Source organism: Arachis hypogaea, chromosome 19 (assembly GCF_003086295.3).
Source record: "Arachis hypogaea cultivar Tifrunner chromosome 19, arahy.Tifrunner.gnm2.J5K5, whole genome shotgun sequence".
NCBI lineage: Eukaryota > Viridiplantae > Streptophyta > Magnoliopsida > Fabales > Fabaceae > Arachis > Arachis hypogaea.
The window spans coordinates 129,822,544-129,840,427 of record NC_092054.1 but is presented as its reverse complement, the minus strand read 5'-3'; positions in this window follow the sequence as shown (position 1 = coordinate 129,840,427).

Here is a 17,884-nt window from a genome sequence, read left to right as displayed (position 1 = left end):
CATTTTCTTTCGTATATTTTTTTTATATTATTTAATAAGTATATAATGAGATATCATATCTTATAGGGATTTTTTTCTTAAATAAAATAAAAAATTATTTAATTCCTCAAACAAGATATTTGAACTTTAATTTTTAGAATATGATTTTTTTTTTAATTAAGGCAAGATCACTGCACCCCCAACGAATCTAAGGTGAGTTTGGCATACTATATATACCTGGTGGAACCATTTTTTTTTGTCTCTTTCTTTTTCAATTTCTCCTTCAAATTTACTCTATTCCTTCGTTCTGTCTTTTCAACATTCGTAAAGTTCGTTGTAGACGACATTCTCAGTTCCAATAAATAATAGGTTAGTTAGAGTTATTTTTTTAACTTAGTTAGAATTATTGTTTACATATTAGATGAAATTACTAGTTATAGGTTGCATATTAATTAGAGTTACAGATTTACTATTTATATGTTAGTTAGATTTTATATGTTATTGTTTTTAAGTATAGTTGTTGTTTATTGTCTATAACATGTTAATTAGTATAACAGAGTAAATTGTTAGTTAATTTAGTCAGAATAATTAGTTTAAGTTGTGAATTAGAAGGTAATTAGTGGAATAATTAATTAGGTTAAAATAGATTAGAAAGTAACATGACTAGTAAAATTTAGGGTTCAATTAGTTATTAATTAGGGTTGTTTAGGATGTTAGTTGACGGCGTTAGTTAGTTTGGTTAAATTTAAATTAGTAAGTTTATAAGCTATTATAGATTTATATATTTTTGTTAATAATTCAGTTAACATAAAAGGAACTGAGTTTGGTGTATGTGATTTTATTTTACTAGAGTGTGTTTAAATGGAGTAGCAGTTATTAGGCTACGAGGATAAGATGTATAGATTGGATCACACTAAGCACATTGCTAGCAGGCATGATCGAGTGGTACACTTTTTCACTGTTGTTTATTTTACTGTAATTAATAAACAGTGAACTTGTTATTTTATGCATTCACCGTCCCTGTTTTTTTAATTTTTTGTTTTCGTTTGGTAGGCGCCTCGGATCTTGCGCACCAAGCGGAATTTGATGACACGTCCGTCGGAGCAGATTAGGTCATATCTCAGACGAATTAGATTTGAGTATGTAGCCTATATGGTCGAGTTCGAGTGCGATTGGCCACTTGCCTCGGCATTGATAGAGAGGTGGAGACCTGAGTCCCACACGTTTCATCTACCATGCAGGGTGATGACTATCACCCTGCAGGACGTGGCCTATCGGCTGGGACTCAGGATCGGCGGTGATCCTGTGAGTGGATGCATTGGTGGGTGGGAGCAGCACCATCAGGGACGGACCATTGAGGAGTTATGTGAGCAGATTCTGGGTGTTGTTCCTGGCCCTGAGGACAGACAGTCACAGACCAAGTGGACTGTGAAGCTCACTTGGTTCCACAACACGGTTTGCGGAGAGCTGGAGTAGGACGCCACAGAGGAGCGCCTGTTGAGGTACACGAGAGGGTACATCATGCAGTTGATAGGGGGTATCCTATTCCCAGATGCATCTGACTCTCGGGTGCACATTAGGTGGCTCTCCCTACTAGAGGACCTTGAGACGTGTGGCCAGTTATCGTGGGGCTCGCTTGTGCTGGCATGGCTGTACCGCTAAATGTGTCAGGCCACAGAGCATAGTTAGTGCAATTTGGGTGGGTGCGTCAGCTTGCTGCTGTCCTGTGCCTATCACCATATTCCACTACTACGGCCCGATGGCTTTGGTACTCGTCGGTTTTCCCTGGTTGAGAGGTATTATAAACACTTGTAAAAACCTGTTGTGTTATTATTAATCAATTAATTAAATTGAGCGATAATGTGGAATTGTGGTTGGCATTGTAGGTGGATTCAGTACCGGCCGGATAATGCCAGAGGCGAGAGCAGGCTGAGGCATTACAGGCGTACCCAGAACGGGATTGGGATACTGAATATAAGTGATAAATATTTTAGTATTAAAAATTTATTTTACTTTAATACCTATTGCATTTGAGATTTGAATGTCGTCATTTATTTGCATTTTATGAACAGGTTGAGTGGACGCCGTATGCTGACCCATAGCTGATTGGTCTAGTTCCACCGGCGATAGCTGAGGCGGAGGCCTCGACGGCGGTTGTCTGTCCGTTGCTTTGCTTCGCTATCGTCGAGTGGTATTAGGTGGACCAGGTGGTACGTCAGTTCGGTGGCCTGCAGCACATTCCGACCAGGCCACTGAACATTGACAAGATGCACAGGCTGGATGGTCACTTCGGAAGAGGCAAGTAGTTCCCGCATCTGCTTGGTGGCTTGCATGAGTTGTGGGATGCTCGGGCCAACCGTCGTCTGCGTATACACCATCATATAGACCTGCGTCTGTCCCTCCCATATATGACTTGGTACCTGCAGTGAGCGCACACAGAGTTATTCGGTCTGGGTGATCAGCATCTGGTGGCGGCTGAGGTTGTGCTAGAGGACCTGTCCATCCACCATCCACTTGTTCCATATCTACATCAGCCAGATGATAATCACCTTCTGCAGATGAGGCCAGCAGCCGGATGAGGGAGAGGTAGGGGGTGGGAGAGAGCCAGAGGGAGAGGTAGACGTGGTGCAGGCCAAGGGAGGCAGGGTGATGTCGAGGTTTACCACGATAGAGACTCCGTCAGTCTGCCAGCTCACCGGGCCGAGGATGCAGGCCCGAAGGTTGGGTCTCTTTTAGGACCCGTACCCGGAGACTACTTGTCCCTGAGACATGATTGATGTCACGATGATGGTACCTGACTGGATGACGGGTCTGATACAGGGAGGTGATGGCGGGTTGGCAGATGTGTCGACGGTGCCACAGCAGACCTAGCCATTCTCACATATGCACACTACACCACCTCAGTCTGTATACTTACCATGCCACTTGGATGATCAGTCTAGTGGGTTGTCGTCCACTACAGATTATGCAACACTGAGGGACTAGATGAGCACTCCAGTGCCTGATCCGGTTCCTCCACTTGGTCGAGGTCAGCGTGATGTCAGACCACCTGCGTGTGGCATAGGTGGGTGTCTCGACCCAAGACAACTAGTTTATGATGACAACATTTGACTTTTATAATTTTAATATCATTGCGTTAACTTTCAAGTTCAAACAAGTCTGTCGTAAACAACTTTTCTAACGAAATATAATATTGTAGAGAAAGATTACAATCATATATTTAAACGAAAACAACACCTATAACTAACGTCGACTAGAAGATACCCCTCCACCATCAAGAGCGGTACAAGTCCTCTGTGTGTGACCACTTTGACGACACAATCCGCACCTCTTCTCCTCGTTATGCTCAACGTCATCCATGTTGTTACGAATTCTGGAGCTGACTGGGCGACTTTTTTCACTCTCATCATCCTGGGGTTGGGCCAAATTCGGGGCCCGTCATATGATGGCTAGTGCCCTATCGATCGAAACTCTGATCTATAAACATTGAAGACCGACTCCATGCGGTACACAGGATGTACAAACCGCTTCCAATCAAGTCTTGCATGAAAGCAAGCTGCCAGGATGTGACGACAAGGAAGATGAAGAGTGAAGAGCCTGAAAATATCTACAGTCACACTTACCCTCATCAAGTAGCACTTGATAGTTCTGTTGGCTGGACCCAGGAACTATCGCTAACTCTTCAACCGTGAAGTTTGTCCTCGATCGATCAAACTGGTAAATATTCATGGTGTTCACGTGCTTCGAGTTGAACTCTATGGCCTTCATCAATTTCTGTGAGAATTCAGCACTGACTTGAAGTTGGGCAAGAGCCTCGGAACCCTTCCGTGCAAAAAGTGCACCCAAACGGAAATAACTTGACTTCACAGGACCCGTGATTGGCAAATTGCGAGAGCCCTTCATAACAACGTTAATACACTCGGAGATATTGGTCGTCATGTGACCAAATCGACGACCCTCATCAGCATATTATGCCCATTGTGATCATGGCATTTCTTCAAGCCAGTTTGTGATTGCCACATTTTTGCCCCTCAGCCGGCCAAAATGATGAGCGAACTCACACTGCGGCTTCGAATACGCAGAACTTTCTTCAAGTGAGTCAGGAAGCTGGCTACAATATATCTTGTACAAAATGCCTGGAAGGCGGAGGTGGTTTCCATAAACTCCCCTCGGCGTTCAGTGCACCATCTATGGATTTGGGTTTGTCTGAAATCACTAACACCCCAGGTTGTGGTGTCACATGTTACCGCAGGTACGAAAGAAAGAACGACCACGTCTCCTTCGTCTCACCCTCGACAATGGCAAATGCAATAGGTAGAATGTTTGCGTTGCCGTCTTGAGCTATGGCCATAAGCAAGGTCCCTCTGTATTTACCATATAAGTGGGTGCCATCAATGGAAATAAGTGTCCTGTAATGCTTGAAAGCTTCAACACACGGTGAAAACGTCCAAAAAACTCGATGAAACATGACAGTGTCGGCGGAACCAGGCCAAGGCTGTGTCATTAGTTGCACCCAAGTACCTAAAGACACATTTACAGTTAGCTTATTCTACATGTCTGCATTGTTTAATAGCGAATAACCAAACTTGAAATAAATTTTACCAGGGAAGTACATCTATATAGCGAATAACCAACTAGGAAGCTTGTTGTATGACTCCTCCCAATCACTATATATTCTAGCAATGACTCTATTTTGCAAGCCAAACCTTTCTGTTGGATGCCTTATAACCAAAGTGATTCTCCACACCTCCTTGCAGAATGCTGATTGTTGGATCGGCTTTGACCATCATGAATATGTGTTGCGCAATCACCTTCCAATCCAACATACGATGGTCTTGCCCTATCGATGTTTGCATGCAAGTATGAGGACCAGTGTATCTCCTAACCTCTCACTTTTCTTGCTTTCGGCAATATGCTATGAGTATGCTCCAATTACAACCGGGACCGAATTGGATACACTGTGCATTGTACCTCAACTGGTCACTCTCTACTATTTTATACTCTGCAGCCCTCCTGATGCTGTACTGCTTAACTGCCAACATGACTTCTTCCTTATTCTTAAATTGTTGTCCAACCTCGAACTCGTTGCTTGGATCCTCCTCAGGGCCTCCCTGGGTAAACGACCAATCGAAAGTCATTGCATCGAGATTCAACCTCGTGAAATGATCCGACCGATCATATGGTCGAGAAATGGCAGGCTGTGTCAGAGCGATCTGTGTGTCACCGTAGTAGTTCATCTCTTCTTCCTCATCACCATCATCAGGAATTTTGGGTGGTTCATTGTTAGTATCGTCTCCGTCATTGGGGTTAACCTCATACTAATCCATCATCGGTTCTCTGATAGCAGAACCATCATGACTTTCAACACCGTCATCTATTAAGTCAACATTACGAGCTTCAATATTAGACCCCTCTTGACTACCTTCAGGTGGCATATTTAGAACCACCGTCATCCTTCTGATAGTTCGTCTAACAGCTCCACTCAATGGACTATCATACCTGCAGATGATCCTCGGCCACCCAAATCAACAAGAAACATGAATAATTCCAACAGATGAACATTTGTCTATCGGTTGTACCACGACCTTATAAGCTATACATCTTCATCGTCACATAGTAGACGATACCTAATTCAAAACAATAGAAATATTTCTCACAACCGTGGTCTGACAAATATACTAGCAACAGAGAGAAAACAACTGTAATATACCTTCTATAAAATAAACTACCATCTACTTCGATCGGATATCTGTAGTAAATTTTTTTCACCCTTTTTGCCTCTGCCCGATGGAATGCAATATCAAATTCTTCAACGCTGTTAGACCGTTGACTTCCAGTGTCATATAGGTAATTATCGGTTGTCCCGATCTAAAAATAATAGAACCTTCTTCATCATATACTATTTCACCATCGTAATGAATGGATAACAATGGATTCCTTGACATTGTGTAGAAAAATATCAACAGTGAGAACGAAAATGGACAATGAAATTGTGGCTCTCTGATCCACTCTCCAACAGACATGCTTTTATTTTGGAAACGTAACATAGAGTTCACCAGGGGTGTAACAAACTTGTCTTAATTACAAAAAAAAAAAAATCGTATTCTGGAAAATAAAGTTCAAATATCTTGTTTGGGGAATTAAACAATTTTTTTTATTTTATTTAAGAAAAAAAATCCCATCTTACAACAACAACTAAAAAAGCGACTATATTACGTGCACACTAAAATCAGTTACTAGTATAACACATGTTAGAATATAAATAAATATATATTAAAAATAAATTAAATCACATATGTATTTATTTATAAATATATTTGTAAATAATTTTAGTAGTTAATTCTAGTATGCGAATAGTATTTTTATAAAAAAAAATTTTAAATTCATTCTCACTTTCTGTAATTACACTTGACATTCTTTAAAAAATATAAAAATTTATTTTCTTATAATAATTAAACTGCATTAAATTTTAACTACAAAGCATGATAAAAAAATTTATATTTTTAAACATTTTTTATTAAGTAAAAAGTATTAAACTCTTTGTAAATTAAACAAATTTTAACTTCTTATTAATTATATTTTATATCAATAATATAAATTTAGAAGAGAAATATTTAAAGAACAACAGCATTTATTATTTTTATCTAATATTTTTAGCCATTAACCTAGTTTTTTTTTATTTAACAATCGAATAATATGCTTTTAATTTATATTTTTAAATATTATTAATTAACTGCTAGTAAAAAATAATAAATTTTATTAGTTCTTTAATATTTCTTAATTTAAAATTTAAAATTTAGAAGTTAGACTTACAATTTAAAAAATACTGGAACATTAGTATTTACCCGATAAAAATATAAGAAATAATAATACTAATAGTTGTATACTTGTATTACATTTATGTATACTGTTGTCGTTACCAAAACCGAGGGAAGTTGGAGCTAACAATGAATGATTAGAGGTCGGAACAAAAAAAAGTAGCTTTGACTAATGGAAAGAAGCAAGTACCCTCTTCACAAGGATGGAAAAGTTTGACTTCATCTAACATGGGTTGGTTATGAGTTGTGACTTGGCTTGTGTGACTAATAATAATACTGATTATGTGCAGTCTAGTCTATGTACTTTTTATGTTCTATAGTAACAAATTAAATCATGTTTGGTGCTCTAGAAGTAGAACAACTGCTACACTTGCATGCAATTTGGTTAGTCAAAAACAAGACATTGATATTTCAAAATTAAACATTTGGTGTAGGAGCTCTGTTCCAACAACTAAAACAAGTTTTCATAAAATCATGAAGTAATCATCAAATCATAATCTAACGTCCCTATCATACAAATAACATGAATCATATAAGACATTTGGAGTGGTTTTCAATTGTCCATGATAATGTTTCCCATGAAAACCGACTAAACAAACATGGAGTTAGATCAAGAGAAAGGGAAAAGCGAAATTCGTCAAAAAAAAAAAAAAAAAAGAAAAAGAAAAAAGAAAGTTAACTATGGTGGGAGTAGTTGGTGGTGCCTTTGTTTATTTTTTTATATATATATACTAAATTGAGAAATAGGGTTACTTGCCCTCCTCCATTACGTAATATTCACCTTGAAAAAAAAGATCAAGCAAATAGTGACAAAAAGAAAGCTGGAACAATTTTTTTTTCAACCCAAAGTAACCTATAATGTATGTTATGAGTTATGACTTTCTTATTGTGATACACATACTATATGTTTGAGTCAATAATAATGAGTCATCAATTATTAATTTTGAACTTTTGATGCACTATTTAAATTTGACACTATGTAGCCAAATCAGCAAAACAATGTAAACAGAACATCATATCAAATCTAATTAATTTGGGTGGCTAAACTAAAGACTGAATAGGAAGAAAAATAAGAATGATACAATGGGCTACAAAGCATGGACCATTTTCTTTAATTTATCAAAGGAAAGTAAAAGTGTAAGGTATATATGGACCATTTGTAACGAGTAATCTCTTTCTTTTTTGGCCAATGAGTAATAGCTCAAATGACATAGTCTTCCCATACTCAATTAAGAGGTTGCAGGTTCGAGTCTCTTATCTTTGGTAAAAAAAAAATCTCTTTCCTTTTTTTTTTCTTTGGATAAATTAATATAAAATAATATTAAAAGATTTACATTACACACAAAAATAACATTTAAAAAATACGAATGACAAATCAATTTGTAAAAGAATTTTAAAACGTGACAAAAATAATAAAATAATATTATTTTATAAGGACTAACAAATTTTGTATTTAAAAAAATATGTGCATTTATCTGAATATTTATAAGAATATTTTATAAAAAAATAAAAAAAATTCAACCTCTAAACATCTCTTATCATTTTTCTAAAAATTTTCATTTACTCAAAAAAAATCGTAAAAAAATTTACTTTAACATAAGATTATCGAATTTTAAAAACAAAATAATTTTTTTATTATGTTTGTAACAAATCATATTAAAATCCAATATTAAAAGTCCTTTTTGAAAAAATATATATAATATCTAATTATTTTTATCACTTTTTTTTAGATTTTATTATTCGTATCTTTTGAAATTATTTGTGTCTAAGATATAAAATTTTGATTGTCATTTTAATCATTTATCATTTTTTTTTGAGTTTCTAAATTTTTACTCTCATCCGTTTTCTTTATAATTTATCTGATTCTTTCCATGAAGTATGGACAATAACACATGACACAAGGTTAAAAATAAGGTTTGACATGCTAACATGTGATGGTATATAAATGTGTTGAAACGTGTCTGAAAAAGAATTTTTTTATCTTTTTATTAAAATACAATTGATACGAAAAATACTTGTGTCGCACAAGTATCAAAAGACTATTGTGTCCGAGATGGGTCTAAGAAGCAAATACAACAATTCAACAAAATGTTCTTGGTTCATAGGATTTATTAAACCAACATTCCATATTAGATCAAGACAACACCAATAAAGTCTCACACAAGTCCACACAAACAAATTCAGCCCAAAATGATTTGCTTCATCATTCTTTCACATTTTAACATATTTTTCTAGAAATAAATTTGTTATGATGACTCACCATTTTATCTAGTTATGGTGACTCGTCCTTTTTTCAATTATCTGAATCTTCTCAACATTTTGTAAAGATTTATATTTTGGTTATTTTATTTTCATAGATGTTGATATATATAACCCTATTCCTTTGTAAATTTAAGTGGACATATATACAAAAATACAGTCTTTCTTCTTTGTCTTTTGCTTCCTTCCAAAGTTATATATATATATATATATATATATATAAATTTAAGTGGACATATATACAAAAATACAGTCTTTTTTCTTTGTCTTTTGCTTCCTTCCAAAGTTTTATTTTAGTATCAACGATCTTTTTTAGCGTTGCTGGTATCCATGTTAAAGATATCTGATCCCAACTGCCAATTTGTTTTCCTCCTTCCTCTTCCATCATGAATGATTAGTCTTCCAATTTTTCTGAAGACCCTAGTAATCTTGATTACGTTCATCCTAGTGAAAATTCTACTTCTGTTTTAGTTACTCTTATTCTTATAAGAAGCAATTATCATTCATGGAGTCATTCATTTACTATGGCAATTATTTCAGAAAATAAATATGATTTTCTTATTGGTTCCATACCTTCTCCTTTACCTGAAGAGCCTCTGTTTGCAGCTTAAGAACATTGTAACAATCTAGTCTTATTATGGCTCTTCAATTCTCTGTCTCCCTCCGTAAGTCAGAGTGTTCTCTATTTTTCTACTGCTTTCTCTGTCTAGACATATTTGAAGGAGCGTTTCTCTCAAAGTGACCTCCTTTGAATTGCTGAATTAAAAGAGAAAATTTACGCACTTAAGCAAGGCAATCTCTCTATCACTGAATTCTGTACCTCTCTGAAGTCTTTGCAGGAAGAGCTTGACAATTATCGTCTTCTCTCTATTTTTTCTTGTCCAACAAAAATATAACGGTCTTACGATTTCATTATCCAATTTCCAAAAGGCTTAGATGAGAGATTTACCGTGGTCTGGTCCTAAATTCTTCTCCTCGACCCATTGCCACAGTAACACAGGTGCTTGCGCTCATCAATTAACACAAGCGGAAATCGCAAGCATTCACAGGTTTTTTGGATGACCAGAGATCCATTGCTACCATTGTTAACTCTCGGCAGCCGTCTTTCCATCACGATCATGTCTCCTCTTTTCCTAGCATGGTTTGCGGTCGTGGTTCCTCTTTGAAGTTGTGCTCTTATTGCGGTCGTGGCGGCCACACTATTGATGTGTGTTATGCCAAGCATGGTACCCACCAGGTCACCTGCGATACTCAGGGAGGTCACAGTTCAATGAAAAGCTGCCGCATTTACCAATGCCACCACTGCATCCCTTCCTCAAAATACTGCCTCATTGTCACAACAAAATTCTGCCCTAGGTCATGGTGAAAGGGTGCACCAACAGCATCTCGAAAAACCGGTTCTAGACCTCTCACCAACTCAGCATCACACTCTCATGACATTCCTCAAAAAGGCTGAATCTCATTCTTCATATTATAAAGCTCGAATTTCTTTGTCTCAGCCTCTTGCATCTATTCCTCAAAACCAAATGGACTTTTGCCCATCTTAAGTAGCCACTTTCTTTTTTTTAAACACTTTTTGCATAGTGAATAACTTTTCTAATAATAATTTTTTAAATACTAGGATTATAGACTCCGATGCTACAGACTACATTACATCAAACCTGTCTTGGTTTGTCTCTTATGCAAAAATTTTTCCTAATATTGTTCATTTATCAAATGGTTCTCATGTCGTTGATTTTTACAAGGGTGTTGTTAGATTTTTATCATTCTTAATTCTTCGTGATTTTCTTTATTTATCTTATTTCAATTTTAACATCATATCTATTTCAAAAATCACCTCCATGCTTCAATGTGAACTTACTTTTTCATCTTCTTCTTGCATATTACAGGCCAACAATTCGAGGATGATTGGTTTAGGTAGATTGAGAGATGAATTATACATACTTGACAACACCATAAAAAATAACCCATCCTTCTCCCATTCATCAACACTTACCAATTCTCAAATATCACACCTTTAAATCATTGACATTTCTGTTTGGGACATCTTTCTGGACAAAGAATCAACTATTTATATAGACAATTTTCTTTTATTTTCATGCATCATTATAAAGCTTGTTACATTTGTCATTTTTCTAAACAAAAGAAACTCATTTTTTTTAAACTTTAACGAGGCCAACGCCAATTTTAGTTTATTACATCTTGATGTATGGGGACGGTTTCAACAAAGTTCTATTCAACTCACAATTATTTTTTAATTATTGTTGATGATTTTAGTCGTTTCACATGGGTCGTTCTATTAAAATCTAAATATAAAGTTTAAAATCATGTAAAGAATGTTATTATTTTAATTGAAACACAATACAATTCTAAAGTTAAGTGCATCCGTTCGAATAATGGTCCTGAATTTCTTTACATGATTTTATTCTTCAAAAGATATTTATCAACGAAGTTGTATTGAAATACCCTTACAAAATGGAAGGGTAGAACATAAACATCAACATATTTTAAACATAGCTCACGCTCTCATGTTTTAATCTAATTTACCTCCCTTTTTTTAATCTTATGCCATTAATCGTACAATTTTCTTATTTAATCGAGTTTCATCTTCCGCAATAAATTAAAATTTCAAACACCATTTGAGATTTTATTTAATCATCCACTGAATTTTAATGAAATCAATGTTTTTGGGTATTTATATTATGTCTCTACCCTCGTAAAAAATAGATCAAAATTTGACCCAAGAGCAAAAACAACTGTTTTTCTTTGCTTCAAAAATAGTTTTAAAGGCTACATTGTTTATGTTTTGGAGGATAAAATGATTGAGCTTTCCAAAAATATAATTTTATATGAAATGATTTTATCTTTAGTCAACAAAAAGGTCCGATCCGATCAACCCTAAACAATAACCCCACATTACCTAAATTCATGTAATTATCATACCATTCCTCCTCTTCCCCTTAACGAATCACAACCCATAAATCTTTTTAGCCCATTATACCCACATAATTCTACCATTATTTCCTCTCACCTAAATCAACCAAGCCTTCCTATTGGAGCTTTGGCCATAACCATTAATCCACTCCCACATCAATCTCCTTCTTTTGATTCGCACAAAGTCTCATCTCCTTCTTCGAATACCCTATAAAGGATAAAAGTTAAGAGACGCTGAGCTTAGTGTAACCAATTTAGTTAACATTGGTTTGGTGTAACTGTATTCAGTTATGCAGATGAACTCTACATACCTTTTACTCTTATAAATAGTTGTATTAGTATTGTAGAAGTGATATATAATAAGACATACATTCAGTTTTTTACAACTCTTCTTTTAATTCAGTTTTATTCTCTTTCTCTCTGTTTTTCCTTGATCCTTTAGCTACTGAAGGTAGCTACCTTTCATACCCCTCCCTTACCTTCAACGTTGTCTTCATCCCCTATGACCACCAAAGCCAATTCCTGCCATGAGACTCCAACTATTTCTATGCCCAATAATACTCCTTCCTTCTCTTATGATTCCTCTCTTTTATTGTCAGACCCATCACAATCTTCATCACCATGAAAGATGAGCTGGCCACTCTTAAGTTGAACAAGACTTGGTGTCTAGTTGAGGTGTTAAGCCAATTAGTTGTAGGTGAGTGTATTGTACAAAAAAAATTAGATGGTTCAGTTAATCAATACAAGTACGTCTTGTAACAAAGGGGTTTACTCAAACTGAAGGTGTTGATTTCTTAAAAACCTTCACTCCAGTGGTCAAGCCTGCCACGCTATCAAACTATTTTTGGCTTTGGCATCAATCAAATATTGGCATATCTATCAATTGGATGTAAATAATGCATTCTTACATTGGGACCTTTCAAAAAATGTTTACATGACTTTATCTCCCGAAATTAGACCTACTTGACCAAATTAGTGTTGCACATTATTGAAGTTATTATATGATTTATGACAGTCCAGTCGTATATGGTATGAAAAACTCTATAAATTCTTACTTTCTCATGGATACCAGTAGACCATATCTGATTATAGTATATTTGTTAAGTGCATTGGTGCTGAAATTTCTATTCTTCTAGTTTATGTTGATGATATAATTCTCACTAAGAATTCTATTTCTGAGTTTGCTGCATTAAATATATTTTTCATCAATATTTCAAAATTAAGGACTGAGGTTCTTTAAAATATTTTTTGGGTATTGAGATTGCTTAATCAATCAGGGAAATTTCTTTATCCCAAATAAAGTATTTTATTGATCTTTTAGAGGATTCTGGTTTATTGGGTGCTAAACTCGGTTCTGTTTCCATGGATAGTTCCACAAGACATTATTAGGATAGCAGTCTCCTTCTCTTTCACCCCTTTATTTATCAATGTTTGGTTAGTCGGCTCATTTATCTTACCACTATCCAACAGAACATCATCTATGTCATTTAGCAGCTAAGTCAATTTATGGGATCTCACACTCAATCTCACCTCCAAGCTGCTAAGAGTGTTTTAAGATACTTGAAGGGTAGTCCTGGCAAGGTCATTCTCTTTCTAAGAAATTCTGAAATTTAACTTCTGGGATTCAGTGACTCTGGTTGGACAGGATGCCCCGATACTCATTGTTCCTTAACTGTTTATTGCTTCTTTTAGGTAATTATCTCATTTCTTGGAAGACTAAGAAATAAACTACTTTGCTCGTTCTTCTGCCATAGCTGAGTATCGAGCCCTTGCCGTCTAGCACCAATGCGACTCTGACTTTTTCTCTATTCTTCTTCTTCTGTTCACCCCTCAGGTTCCATGGTCCCTCTTTTTTCTTGTTTAAGTTAATTTAGGATTCAGTTATATGTAAATTTAGGATTTAGGGTTTGATTATTATATGCTAATTTAGGGTTTAAGGTTAAGTTAATTTAGGATTTAGGATTTGTTTATGGTATGTTAATTTAGGATTTAGGAATTAGTTACATGTTAATTTAGAATTTAGGATTTGATTATTATATACTAAGTTAGGGTTTAAGGTTAAAGTTAATTTAGGATTTAGGATTTGGTTATGATATGCTAATTTAGGATTTAGGATGAAGTTAATTTCGGAATTAGGAATTAGTTATGTGTTAATTTATGATTTCATAAGAAATGCAAGATGCTTGAATTTTGAAGTAGGAAATATACGAAGAAAATGTTACAAGCCTTAAGTTGATATAATATAGTTAGCTATATATGCAGTGTTTAATAGTAGCAATAGTTAACTCTAAAGCTTGTAAAATTTGTAAGTTGAGTCTCTTTTTGCTTCTTATTCAATCTCAAGAACTAATTAATCTTGCTAACTAAATATTTTTATTTTTCTTGAGGTAGATTTATATAAACATGTTTTTATACTTATAGTATAATGATGTCTACTATTTACTCTTGAAGTATAGGCTTATTTCTTAAAGGTTACCTAGTTTAGAAATATTTATATTTTGACTTAATTTTCAATTAGATTTTTATTATTTAAAATTTTTCAATTCCTAATGATTTAAACTCTTTAATTGAATTGAATAAATTCTTGTGTTTGACATTATAATATTTAGCGGTGTGTGAAAAAATTAGTTTCACTGAACTGAATTGAAACTGAACTGAAACTGTTTTAAATAAACCAGTTTTTTTAAATAAAAAACTGAACTCAAACTATAGTTTTTATAAAAACCAGTTTATTAAAAACTAGTTTTTATGGTTCATTTTAGTTTTAAACCAAATTAAAGCTGGTTTTATTTAAACTCTAAAATTAGTTTTTACATACTCTTTCTCTCTTTCTTCCTTCACTCTCTCTCTCCCCTTCCTCTCTCTCTCCTCTTTCTCTCCTCCTCTCTCCCTTCTCACTCTCTTTCCCCTTTCTTCATTCTCTCTCTCTTTCTCCCTCCTCTTTGTCTCCCTCCTTCTCTCTCCCCCTTCTCTCTCTCTCTCCTTTTCCTCTCTCCCCTTCTCTCTCTCCTTTTCCTCTCTCTCCCCCTCTCTCTTTCCGTCTCTCTTTCTCTCTCTCCTCCTCTTTCTCCCTCTTCTCTCTCTCCCTCATTTTCCTCTCTCTTCCCCTTTCTTTCTCTCTCTTTCCTCTCTCTCCTCTCTCTCCCCCTCCCATCTCTCTTCGTCTCTCTCTCTCTCTCTCTCTCTCTCTCTCTTCTTCCTTCTCTCTTCCTATCTCTCTTCCTCTTTTTTGTCGCTCTCCCCTTTTCTTTCTCTCTCTCCTCTCCCTTCTCTCTCTTTCCCCCCTCTTTCTTCCCCTCTCTCTTTCCTTCTCCTCTTTCTTCCCCTCTCTCTCTCTCTCCATTTTCTCTCGCTTTCTCTCCCTCTCTTTTCTTTTCCTCTCGCTCTCTCTCCCTCGCTCCCCCTCCATTCCCCTTCTCTCTCTCTCTCTCTCTCTCTCTCTCTCTCTCTCCCTCCCTTCCCCCTTCTCTCTCTCTCTCTCTCTCCTTCTTTTCCCTCTCTCTCCCTTTTTGTTTCTCTCTCTCCTCTTCCTCTTATCTCTCTCCCTCCATTCTCTCTTCCTCTTTCTTTCTCTCTCTCTCTCTCTCTCTCTCTCTTTCTTTTCTCTGTTTTTTTCTTTCTCCCTCCTATTTCTCTCTCTCCCCATTTTTTTCTTTCTCTCTTTGCTTCTCTCTCCCCTCTCTCTTTCTCCTCTTTCTTCCCTTCCTTTCTCTCTTTTCTCTTTCTCTCTTTTCTCTTTCTCTCTCAACCTTCTCTCACTCTATATCCCTCTTCTCTCTCACACCCTCTTTTCTCCAAAATAAGAAAGAGAAAGAGGGAGAGAGAAAAGAGAAAAAAAGAGGAAAGAAGGAGAGATAGGAAAAAGAGAGAGAGGAAAAGGAGGAGGAGAGAGAGAAAGAGAGAAGGGAGGGGAGAAAAAGTGCAAGAGATAGAGAGGAAGAGAGAGAAGGAGAGAAAGTGAGAGAGATAGAGAGAGGGAAAGAGATAGATGAGGGGAAGATGGAAGGAGAGAGAGGGAGAGAGAGATAGAAAGAAAGAGGGATAGGGGAGAGAGTGAGAGAAAGGGATAGAGGGAGAAAATGGAGAGAGAAAGGGGAGGGGGAGAAAGAGGGGCAGGGGAGAGCGAGAGGAAGGAAAGAGAGAGAAAAGGAAAAGGGGGAGAGAGAGAGAGAGAGGAAGACAAAGAGAGGGGTAGGGGAGAAAGAGGGGGGGAGAGAGAGAAGAGGAAGAGTGAGAGGGGAAGGAGAGAGAGAAAGGGAGAGAAGGAGAGAGAGAAAGGAGGGAGAGAGAGGGAGAGAAGAGGAGAAAGAGAGGAAGAGGGGAAGAAAAGAGAAAAAGGGAGAGAAGGGAGAGAGAGAGAAAGAGAGAGAGAGAGGAGGGGGAGAGGAAAGGTGAAGAGAGAGAGAGAGAGGAAGAAGGATAGGGGAGAGAGAGAGAGAGAGAGAGAGAGAGAGAGAGAGAAAGAGGGGAGGGAAGAAAGAGTGAAGGGGGAGAGAGAGAGAGAGAGAAAAGGAAAAGAGAGAGGAGGGAGAGAAGGGAGATAGAGAGAGGAGGAGAGAGAGAGGGAGAGAAGGAGAAAAAGAGTGGGAGAGAGAGAAAAGAGGGGGAGAGAGGGAGAGAAGAAGAGAGAGAGAGGGAGAAGGGAAGGAGAGAGAAAGGGAGAGAGAGAGGGAGGAAGAGAGAAAGAGAGAGAGAGAGAGAGAGAGGGAGAGGGGGAAAAAAAGAGAGAGAGAGGGGGGAGAAGTTAAAAGTTAAAAGTTAAAACTTATTTTAGCCTATAAACCAGTTTAAACTGGTTTTTTCTATTAAAACTGGTTTTATTTTTATGAATTGGTTTAAACTGGTGCACTATATTGTAAACTGGTTTAAAACCAATTTCTTATTTGACAAAGTAGTTTGGTTCAGTTTTTAAACCATTTAAATGGTTTAGTGCAGTTTCAATTCAGTTTATGAGAAAACTGAACCATGAACACCCCTAATAATATTATATGTACAACGCTATGTATATAGTATTAATTCAAGTAAGAAAACAAGTTAATATATTCTGCTAGAAATATTGTGAATGTAATTATGTTTTGACTGATGTTGTGGATTGAGATTGGTTAGAATTGTGGGAACTATAAAGATGGATATATGTCTAATTTTAGGGGAGGTGATGTCAATTTTTTTTAAAATAATCCAAAAGTTGAATGATTTGTGTAGTATATATGCTTATTAGTGTTAAGAATATATTCTCTTTGCAGATATGACGATAGATAGAAGAGGTAGATTGAGTGGGTCTCATGGTCATGGTGGAGAAGAGGGTTTTCACCGAATCCCCAAGGACTGCTCAATCATCGCCCTCTACCCCAACTATCTCGTTGACCCATGTGACATCACAGGTGGGTCCAACGGGCCAGCAGTTCATCATGGTCCCAAACCCGAACTACCTGCCTACTTCTGCTACACCCCTTATAAATCCAGCGATGGAGCCCGCGGTGAGTGATTCCTTTAATGCGTCCCAGCAGGATGCTCCTCCAACTCCACCCGTCGTTCGGCTGAAGATTTGGCCTGATGGCATGCTGGTGTGAGTACATACTATTTTAATATCATTTATCCACAGTCTATTTTGAATTTGTTAAGGTGTATGTGTTTCTATGTGTTTGTTAATATTAAGTTTTTTCATTGATAGGTTTGGACCAAACAACAATGCATGTACACAGGCGATTGGTGCACGAAATTGTGATCATCAATGGTGCCAACAACTTGGTACGCACAATTGTAATCTCAACTCTTTGTCACAACTCCGCACAACTAACCAGCAAGTGTACCGGGTCGTCCAAGTAATAAACCTTACGTGAGTAAGGGTCGATCCCACGGAGATTGTCGGCTTGAAGCAAGCTATGGTCATCTTG